Source organism: Accipiter gentilis, chromosome 12 (genome assembly GCF_929443795.1).
Source record: "Accipiter gentilis chromosome 12, bAccGen1.1, whole genome shotgun sequence".
Classification (NCBI taxonomy): domain Eukaryota; kingdom Metazoa; phylum Chordata; class Aves; order Accipitriformes; family Accipitridae; genus Astur; species Astur gentilis.
Genome location: NC_064891.1, coordinates 15,607,997 through 15,619,038, shown reverse-complemented (window position 1 = coordinate 15,619,038; position 11,042 = coordinate 15,607,997).

Sequence of the window (11,042 nt, the reverse complement as noted above, 5' to 3'; positions counted from 1 at the left end):
CGCCTAGAGGGCTGAAGAGGGAACTTGGAATGAAAGAGGTAAAACAATTTGTGGCTTCCTGGCTTACTACTGGGAAAGAAACTGTCATTTGGAGCATGTAAGGATGATAGTAACTTAAACAGAGGTAAGCAGCATTGACAAAAGCTAATCCACATCACAAAACCTATCCAAATGGCATGTTAAGAGCACCAAATTACAGGAACAAAAATAAATACTATGTGTACGCAACGTCATATTTGCACCAATATCTTATAATGGTAAAAGCAATGGTTCTTAACAAACTCTTCTACAGTGCAGCTTACAGCCAGAGTATTTCTTTGTTAGAAGACTGGCCACCAATAGGGGAGGATGGTAAGCAGGAAGGAGGAGGAACACAGGACTATGTCCATACCTGAGGGATCAAGTTTTTGTGTACTGAAGATCCCTTGGAGACATGGTTATACAAGCATTCCTCAGCCACACCACTCTAACTATTCTCTTCCACATTGTCCATGTCCAAAATGGAAGAGTAAGTTGTCAATGTCTTTTAAAAATATCCTATTTAGTTCGAATTCTGATAAAGGCCCAGCACATGTCAGTTCTCTTCTTTTTGGATATCTTCACGTCTTTTGCTCTAGTGTGATGTTGCATGAAGCCTGCCCGTTACCCCGATCAATTCACAAGTTCCCTCAAAAAGTTTGAATTCTAGTCTTTCCTGTGCTTTTGCCTCTTCCATAGAGCCAGAAGACTTAGGACCTCAGCACGGCACTTATGGGAAGCACAAAGAAGAGCTAGAGCAAGATGCTGACTCCTAGGGTGTGCATACGCAGAGATAGTAAACCTGGCTGTAAATTAGCTTTTTAACATTTAATCCAACCACTGTGACTTCAGAGTGGCAAACAAATGCAGGTTGTTTAGACAAGTGTGGAAGCTATGTGCACGACAGTTGGGGAATATAAAAAAAATTTCCTATGTAGGTACATACTATTATAATGAAGTAACAGTATAAGATGAAATGTATGATGATTTTAATAGTTAAAGGTATTACACAGATTTGCCATTATTTTATAAGAAATTGCATCAGGAGAAATCACATACATGTGTTTTTCACATCACACTCGTTCCCACCTGGTTTACCACAAATTAACAGGCCCTATCATTCAAGGAGATCAGACCCTCCTTGTAATATCTGCACGAACCATACTCAATAGTCTTCAGTAGTTTCTTTGCTTTAGGATTTGTGGTCACTCCCGAGTCTCTGAGCATCCAAAACAGCCTATCTAGGAGAATGCCTCTATATCTGCTGCTCAGTAGCTGGACCCATTCAGTCCCAAGCGCACAGTAATCACAGGATGGCTGTTTTTTCTCTTGCAGGTGGAAGTCAAATACACAAATCACATTTTGGATTAAGTATCTACATGTGTAGCAAAGTGCTATGTATCATCAGAGCTTAACTTCCTCTTGGAAGTGTTTTCTATTGATGAGCTTTTATGAAGCATCACTTTTTGCAAAATTCAACCCCAAAGCATGTTTTAAGTTCTCTTCCCGTCTTGTATGCATTCAGTACTTGTGTATAATGTAATGAGATTGCAGTTAAAATAGCACTGCTAGTACAAATTACATCGGAATGGTCATGAGCCCAAGCCTACGTCTAGAGTAAATGATGTGAGTGCTTTGTATGAATTGAATAGTGGTATGCTGCCAAGAGTCTAGGTTATCCCTCCACAGGAAACTGTATTGAAAATACCAATCTCTCAGTACAATCTGGCCCCATTCTGAGAACAAACATAGACTTTTCAGAGGTGGTAGTGGTAGAAGAAATAGTAGTAGAACAATGCTAAAGATGCTTCAGCTGTGCCAAGAATGATTTTGGAAAGTTCACTGAAATATATCACGAGAAATGAAATGGCTCTTCAACTTCTTAAGAGGAACTTCTGCATTGTCCCAAAGTGCCAGCTTAGTAGAATTACAGCTCTACAAACTCTTAACTAAGATCTGCATAATAGGAATTCTTGCTGAATTTGGGGTGTGCAATGTTTACATTAGACGGGTATGCTATTTACTGATAATTCCAATTTTTAGGGGTCTTGTACCTGTAACAGTTTTACTAGCATAACTCTGTCACTTAGGAGAATGTTTTTATTAACACTGTTATACCAGCACAATTGGTATAGATGTAGTCATACCAGAATAAAGCTGACTTAGAGCTCCTAGTACATGCTGTACTTTTCAAAAGTATTTCTGTTTTCATATTACTGCATCTACTTCAGGATACCTTCTTCTACTTTAACTTATTCCGTGGAACGTAGGTACAGGTTGCTCTTACCTTGAGTTTGACAGGAATAATCCTTCTTTCAGTTTATCCCACACCACCATACCCTTTTGCCAGATCTGCCATAAGCTCCCAGCTCCATTTGTTTTCATATGCTATGTAGTTTGTAGGGAAAAAAAATCCAGTGGCAGTGCCAGCTTTCATAATGCCTGCTATTCTTTAGTCAAATCAGTTCCATGGGCTAGTCCAGAATGCACCCCAAAAAACTGCTGTGCTAATCTAGTAAAGGCAGCAGTGCAGGTGCAGAAATGAGTAGCCAGGGTTGCCTGAACAATGTTAAGCAGTACTGTCACTGAATTTTGAATTGCAGTCAGTTACAATCCCTGGCCAAAGACAGACAATACTGCAGTGACAAAAGTAAATTCATAAATTCCAATGGAATTCAAATGACAATTAACAAAATCCACACAAAATCTTAAAAAACCTCAGCCAATTTTATACCAAAGTTAGTAAAACCTGTACACACCTACTGATGGATTCAGCCCTTTAACTTAGGAAGTCTCAAAAATCATGTTTCACACTGTAATGTTCTTGTTTACTATCTTCACCTCCAGTAACTAGTGTCACGACAATCCATCTTCAGAGTGAGATGCCAAGGATCCATAATATGACACAGCAGCTGCATATTTAAAAGAAGAAACATGGGCGGAAGCACAAAATCAAATCCTTTTTCTATTATAGTATGGGCCCAATCCTAACCCCATAATTTCATGAATTATGTTCCTAATTATCATTACGACTCATTTTTTCCCATCTCATTATTTACATTTACACATGAGTACACTTGAGATTTCTATACAAATCATATTCAGAAACACTTCTGTGTTTGCCTAAGGTGTAAAATATAATTTGAATTTGCAACTCTCCCCTTCTTCCCTCTGAGGAAAAAAATGTCAGTCTATTTACAGCTAATCAGATAAAGACATGCTCTGACTTGAAAAAGATTTGTCTAAGGACTATGTAGGGTTTACAGCATATTAGGGTGGTAGGCTATCATTCTGTGAGATAGTAAATAGCTTGAAGGAATAATTTTGTCCCAGGAGAGTTCCTATCAGATGAGATATTGTCTGTTTGTACCACTCTAACTTTATGTTGGATCAGGCATAATTTATCCTTCTCAGCTGACAGAAAGCTGGCATAAAATCTGAATAAACACTGTAACATATGCTCTGGCTGATTCGATAAAAATGCAATCATCTGCTCATGCCAATACAGATCAAATTTTTACTGCCAGGAAATCCGGCATGCACAGATTTTATATTACTTAATGCAGAACCACAGACTTATATTGCTTCATTTTTTCTACATATTAATTGATTTTTAATTACTTTATTATGGGCACAAATAAAGCGCACAGGTTTCTTTGAAATCTCCCTGACAAATACTTGTGTGGAGTGAGCCTACTGTAGTATAATGGTTCTTCAAACATGATCTCCAGACAGCATGAATGTCTCTTTCATAAGACTGTCATGCAAGATTCTGTACCTTTATGATCTAAAAAAAATTAATTTATTCAAGGCAAAAGAGGCTGTAACACCCCTCCGTAAAAAAGATGCTGGACTGGCAGTATATCTGCACCACTGGAGATACACTCATGTGTAATGCAGAAATTTTTGTGTTGTATTTCACCTCTTTGCAGCCACTAACAGCACTGGAACAGAGAACACGGGCTACTCTGATTTTCAACAGGAAATAGTCCTGCACAAGCTTTATGCTGTGTCTGAACTCTCATGCGCACCTTGCACTGTCTGCATAGCTCAATCCCTATTCATCACAAATTATGAGAAGTACATGGCTGCTGTTACCATTGGAGGAAAAGTTTAGTCTCTAAAGACTACTTCTGCAAGACTGCATTGAACATAGATGTTAAGAGGAAAATTCCCAAATCCTTACTTGTGTTAAAGGCAACCTCTCTCTCTGACTCTCTCCAGGCTGTTTCTGTCCAATGCCCCTTCAGCTTCCAATTCTAACAACGTGATTTTTAGATTATATCGTATTGCTTCTTTGGAATGTGGATTTCCCATTTAGATTCAGCCTAGCCCTGGTCATTATTCAAAATGAAAAGGAGGAGATAGGGGTGCAAAGAGATAAACTATGGATACATACACACTAAGCCTGCTTTTCCAGTGTCTTGTGTTTTATTTAGTCATACACACCCCTCCTAGAGAAGTGCAAAACACAGGTCAAGGGCTCCATTTTGATTTGTTAGTATTACACACTTACTTTCAAAAGGTTTTAATAACGAAAGATTTGCAAGATATTCTAGTGTAACTCATTTGTTGCTACAGTATATAAAAATTTGCCAGGAACATATTGAGGAAAGTGTGTATTTAACAGCAGGGTGAGTTTTAAAAGACTTTAGTCCCTTCCCACTCAACCTCCCTCTCCTTGCGTAGTGCAGGCTAGCTTGGCAGGCATAATCCTGCTCATATGATACAATACCAACCATGTGACTGAGCAGCTCTGTCCTCCCAGTTGTAGCTGCACCTGACCCCTGACTGAGTAACCATCGACCATATGTTTGATGGTCTTTGTATCTGTCTCTTCCAAGGGGAGGGACGTAAAACACGTGCACTGGAGTGTTTGGTTTACACAGCATTTTGTTTCCTTTGGTGCTTTCTCTTTCTCTGGCAGTAGAGAATAAAGGTTTGCATCCTTATAATATATAAATAAAAGATGAATTGGAATGAGAGAACTAGTTAATATTACCCTTCATTAAAATGTTTCCCATAAAATATAAAGGATCGGGGTCACCTGTTCTAGAGTACTTCAGTAACAATTAAACCTGCTGGCTTAACAGGTTTACAGCTGCTTTTTTACATGAAGTAGAAACTCTGAATCTAGCTTGAGATGCTTTCAGACTGATGTGTATGGTCAAGAAAACATAACCATAACACAAAAATTACATTCTTCTTCTTTCCAGTTGTCCTTCAAATCATTAAATATGTATTTATTATATGCAAAATAATTAACATTCCTCTCTTCACAGGATCTTGACTACTCCCAAAAGGATATGGCTGTGTCTTCTCACATAAGGGTTGCCTTCGTAACCTAGCATAGGGAGCACTCCCCCACAAAAAAAGTTTGGCCCGTAATTTGTCCTCCCAAAAGTTTTAATGTCTGCATGAACTGGAAGAAATATAACTCTAATTCTGAATGTCTTGAGGAATTTGGTCACACCTATGTCAAAAACACTACTTAACAGTGGCAGGCACTGACAAGACACTAGACAAACTGGAACCTTGCTCAGAACCAGTGGCATTGCTTGTAATGGGTTAGAAGTTGTTAACATACTTGGGTAAACCTCATTTACCTTCTGCTGACATTATTTCAGAAACAAGTCCCAGAGCAGGTGGGGCGTGCACAGGAAAAGCAGCTATGTTCTTAGCTGCTGCTGAAGTAGAACATGCATTTGGAAGGCAAGACAACTCTTCCTTTTATACTACAAATAGTTTATGCAAGTTTATGACATACTTCATTATGTACCCTTACTTGAGAAACTGAAAGTGAGGATTCTGACAAGGTTTGGATCCTGTAAACTTTTGCTATTAGTTGTTCTGAGCTGACTCACACTTCTGGGAAGCATCCGTACCTTTCACCAGAAATCAGGAAGACTAAAATTAGATAGACTATGCGTATTCAGATGAGGCCATTTTAGGGAACAATTTATTGCTAATATATAGGGTGGGTTTTTTGGCTAGAAAAATGCTCTGGAACATGCTATACACATTTGTTATGAGGCTTTATAGAGGCCTGTGGTGCTTATTCTTTCCTAAGCTTTAGGTTAGGTGACTATTAATGTGTACAGTTGTATAGTGCCAGATTAACTGTATGGAATGCATGGGATAAGGGTTGATTGCTTTTTTTAATTACATGTCAAACTAAACATAAATCTTGGTGTGTACTCTTCTGTGAGCACGGGATGCTGTTGTATCTGATCTTACAGATTGGTTGCTTTACTCTTCTTTAAAACATTGTGGCATAACAGCCATTTCTTTATGACTAAGTGGACAACCGGTGCCTAAATAAACAAACAATTCCATTAATATTAGAAACATACAAAAGGAAATTTTTAAGAACAATGCTATCAAACCTGCTGTCGGCTAACAAAAGAAATGTTTTTTAACTACCTAGTATAGTTTGGCGTGCCAAGTGCAAACTAAAGCTAAAGTGAAATCTGTGAAAATAAAGTCTATAAATGCACTGTCATAACTTTTATGTGCTATGCTCAGGGACCTCGTCATTAGCCTTTATAGAATCTGTATCTGCACATAAACTTTAGATGTTGGAAAGTATTCATTACCCTTCTAACAAGCTCCTTCTTTCCTCATTTTTTCTCATGCAATTAAGTTGTCAGTTTCTTATCCCTTGTTCCTGTTGTACCTGCAGCAATTCTTAGAATTTGGTGTTCTTCTTTTGCATCTCCACAGCAACGTCACTGGCAATGAGATGCACTTGTTTGCTATCTGTAGCAATGGCTTTGCTCAGTCTCCTAACTGGCCCATCCATACTCAGAGTACCTGCAAAATTAGAGAAAGAGAATTCATTAATCAGAAATTCAAAAGAAAAAACTTGCCTAGCTTCTTTGTGATAAAGGCCCCAGTTTACAAATTTTAGCACAATGCTACGCTGTCTTTCTAAGCAAGGAGAAGGTATTCTGTTCCAGTAGAGGAATTTCTTCAGCCAATAAAAACATTTTGTAGACCCTGGTAACAATACCACGTATCAATGAATGTGAGTATTAATAACAGAGGTTAGCCAGCAAAATTCACCTTATTAACTAAACAAATTGACCAAAATTCTGGCTGCATAGTAAGTTTGTAAGTATTATTTATTAGAAAGTGTCAAAGGTTACTGATGAATTGCTGATGTAATTCCTGCTACCTGATAAGTATAATCTGGCTGTATTCTGCAACTTCCCCCCCTTTCCTGATGAAAAAATAGAAAAATAGAAAAAGAAAGGGCAAAAAAAGAAAAACGTGGACTTCGCCACAGAGGACTTCAGCAATTTACGCCTCACTATGAACAGCTGCCAAGAACAGGAGCTGCATGTGTGCATAGTTTTCACACACTTTCCTCAAAAAAAACCCCAACAAACTCCAACCCAAAAAAACCTACAAGAACAGACTGACTTTTGGTGACATTGAACCCTGACACATTTTGTTCAATGAAGAGGTCTATTATCAGTAGCCCAAGTTATGACTTAACTCTATCTCAGTTTCCCATTACATGTGAATGATGTAGTTCTACAGATTGTGACAACACACTAAAGAAAAGGCATCTAATCATATGAATGGTCACGTATGCCTATTTAAAATCATTAAATCACTACTACGACACATTTACACTCGGTTGTGTATTTACCATTTTCCCCCCTCAATAATGATGTGGACTTTGGGATGGAAGAAAGGCAATAAACTCCTGCATAAGCTGCTTAAATGGCTTTTGCCCGTAACAGAAGCCAATCTCCCTAGGAAAACCAACACTGTAACAGATATGGCTAAGAAATGTGCATTAGCTTGAAACACTGGTTCCTTCACTTTGATCCTGTGGAGGCACCAGTGAATTCATTGCTGAAATCTCCTAGGATAGCTAGCAACCATTTCTAAAATGAACCCACAATTGCCCTGTGTAGTCTCTTTCCCTCCACTCCTTATCAAACACAGGTCTGCTTCTATGGTCAGCTCCTATGAATCATTGGCTTGTCAAAAGAGGGGTTTGTTAGCTGTCTCTCTGAACAGTAGCCTGTAATAGTCCATAAAAAAAAAAAAAAAAAAAAAGTGATTCAAGACTGAACAGCATATACAATGCCTCAAAGACTTAATGGAACTGAGACGGAAAGGCAGGCAAGCAGGACAAAGAGATACAAGAACGCAGAACAGGAGGAATGCCAGCAGTGGCCTACTTCTGTTTGTGATCTTTAACTCACAGCTAACAGCATTGTCTATCATCACTAACACAGAAAGAACAGCAGGTGAGGTAGACACCTGTGGACAACCTCACACATTATGATTGTGGTGAACCAAGGACATTACCGTAAGAATTTTTAACGTGAGTGATATGCTACAGAACAAAATGTACATGTAAACACAGCAGTATCTTATAATCACAAGACAGAGTTAAAATGCAAAAAATCATCAACTGAAATTGGGTTAAATCAGTTTTAGTTCTGTGATGAACCAGGACAAAATTAAATGAAGTGTCTATGTTAGTGGTGCTTCCTATGGGGCAACCAACCAACCAACCAAAACAACCCAGCTCTTTTTAAAACCAAGACAAGGTTACTACTATTATTAAGTTTGTGAAATTAAAGCCACTGGAAAAGCTTATTGACTTCATGGGACTTAACTATGTCACTGCACAGGTAAACATAATCTGGTTACTTAAGTGCTCGGTTTGCCAGTGCTGCAGTAAAATACACATGGTACGACTCTGCCCAGTATGCAAAAGGTCATATCTGTATGGTTGAGAACTGAGTTGGAAGACTGGAAATACTAAAATTATTTGCAGTTGCATTAAGGAGTCAAAATTATTTTCTGACTTTAATTCTATATTTTACATACACTATTTCATTATTTATAGTGCCATACACTACCAGTGCCAAGGCTATACTTGAGCTCATGAACTGCAACGCACCAGCAAATAGTCTACCTCCCAAGCCTCTAGACACGTCTTATCCCCAGTCTCCTTGCTGCACTCTTACGTCTGTGTAACTTGCTATTTTCATCTTGTGTTCCTTTATGGAGACCAGCTAAAGAATATTTTGCAGCTCTTACATAGTGTCCACACTTTCAGCAGACATATCCCATAATACAATGAGGTTATGTAATCTAATAATAGGCCTGGGCATTTAGTATTTGTCCTATAAGCATCTAGAGCCAAATATGAAAACATAATTAGTGTAGGAATGTGGCCTATTTATATTGAAAATCTACCTTCTTGCTTATAGATGGCTGTGCCCAAAGGCCTGCCTGGGTACGTTCTCAGCTGTTCCACTCAGCCGAATTATTGCAGTCCTGAAGTTAACATTTGAAACACAGCCGCATACATACAGTTATAAATATCCCAAATAAGTTGTTTTGTTAAAAACTTGCCTTTGCAAATGCATATGTTTTTTGAAAATGTATCTCCAGTATACAGGTCAGTAATTTACTTGACCAGATTTGGAATAATACATGCCAGAGCCACTGTGAGACCAAGAGCTGAGAGCCAGGGTCACCCGAGCTTTCCACCTTTGAAGGAAAGCTGCTCTCAGCTCCTACACCAAGCTGAGCTCCAGCTGCAGCAAACCTACCTCTGGCTCTGTAGCAAGGCACCACCAGTTCCTCATCTGGTCAGCGCTTAACTGGTGCTCACAGGTTTCTGCTGGTCCCAGCCTGGACTATAGAGACTTTCTGTGAAGAACACCATTAGACAGAGTAACTTTTTAATGGATGAACAAAATCCAACTGTTTTGTTAGAGATTAATTTAATCTCTTTCTGTGCTATTATAACAGGCACTTCAGGTACTACACCATTTACAAAGATTAAAAAATAACAGTAGACTTTTTACCAATGAAAAATTGAGCCCCGTATCAGCAACTATGAAGAACATTAACTCTGTCCTAGCCCAAACTAGCACAATGGGTTGATATGGACTTCACTATACGGCTATTCATACTATATTTTCAAATTTTTCAAAAATTTCTGAACAACTTGTATGCATTCAGCATCCCTTCATTAAAAGACCCTGTGACATGATGTTAAAAAATTTTAGATGAGTCTACATGTAGCACTTAAAATAAATATGAAATAAAGATGGGTTAAGGAATGTAAGCAGATCCTATTTTGAAATAAGACATCAAGCATGGCATCGACCTCAACAGTAAGCATTTCCAAGCTGCTTAAAACAGCTTAAAACAAAATCATCAGTGCATCCCATACATTAAACTGGGTTTAAAAATAACCAAAATCAATGGAGCTGATTGATTGTTCTATTATTCCAAATTTACTGAGACATCCCTACATTCCTTCACACACAGTGCACCTCCTCATCCGTCCTGAACGTAGCCTGTGTTTGTGCGATAACAGATGTTTCTTCAGCTTCAAAATCAATGGAAAATAAACTTCAGCCGTGATAGTGGCTTGCATCAGAGTTTGATTTCTGTTTGTAAAGTTGTGCTCTCATTGTGCTTTTCACTGAGTTCAGTCCTCTTTCCAGAGGCTGTAATAAGCAGCATTTGAAAACAAAAAGTGAAGAACACAACTCTGAGTTGAGGCATTTACCTCCTAATGGAAAGGTCATCCAGAAGCATCCTACCTGCTTCTCTCTAAAAAAATATGTTAGAGAATTATTTCATATGTGGAGCAAACAAAGAAGGTGGCAACTGATCTATTTGTGAAATTCTTAGCACAAAGGTGCAATAGTCAGTCATAGTATATCTGGCACATTATAACACAAAAGGCTCGTTCTGAAGAAATTGTATACTGATGTAGAAAAATATTGAACATCTAACACCAATGAGCAAATAACTTTAAAAGATACTACTGTTTTCTCCTTGTTGCTAGAACAAACCATGTCAGATATGGCAGAGAGACTGCTCTGAAATTTAATGGCCATTAGCCTCCAAAAACTAGAGGATAAACAAGTAACAATAGACGAGATTACATATGAATATAGCAATAAATTATTCATTTTCTAGGTATTCTTCAAATTTTGTTAGGTAAAAAAACCTATAACATTAAATAATAC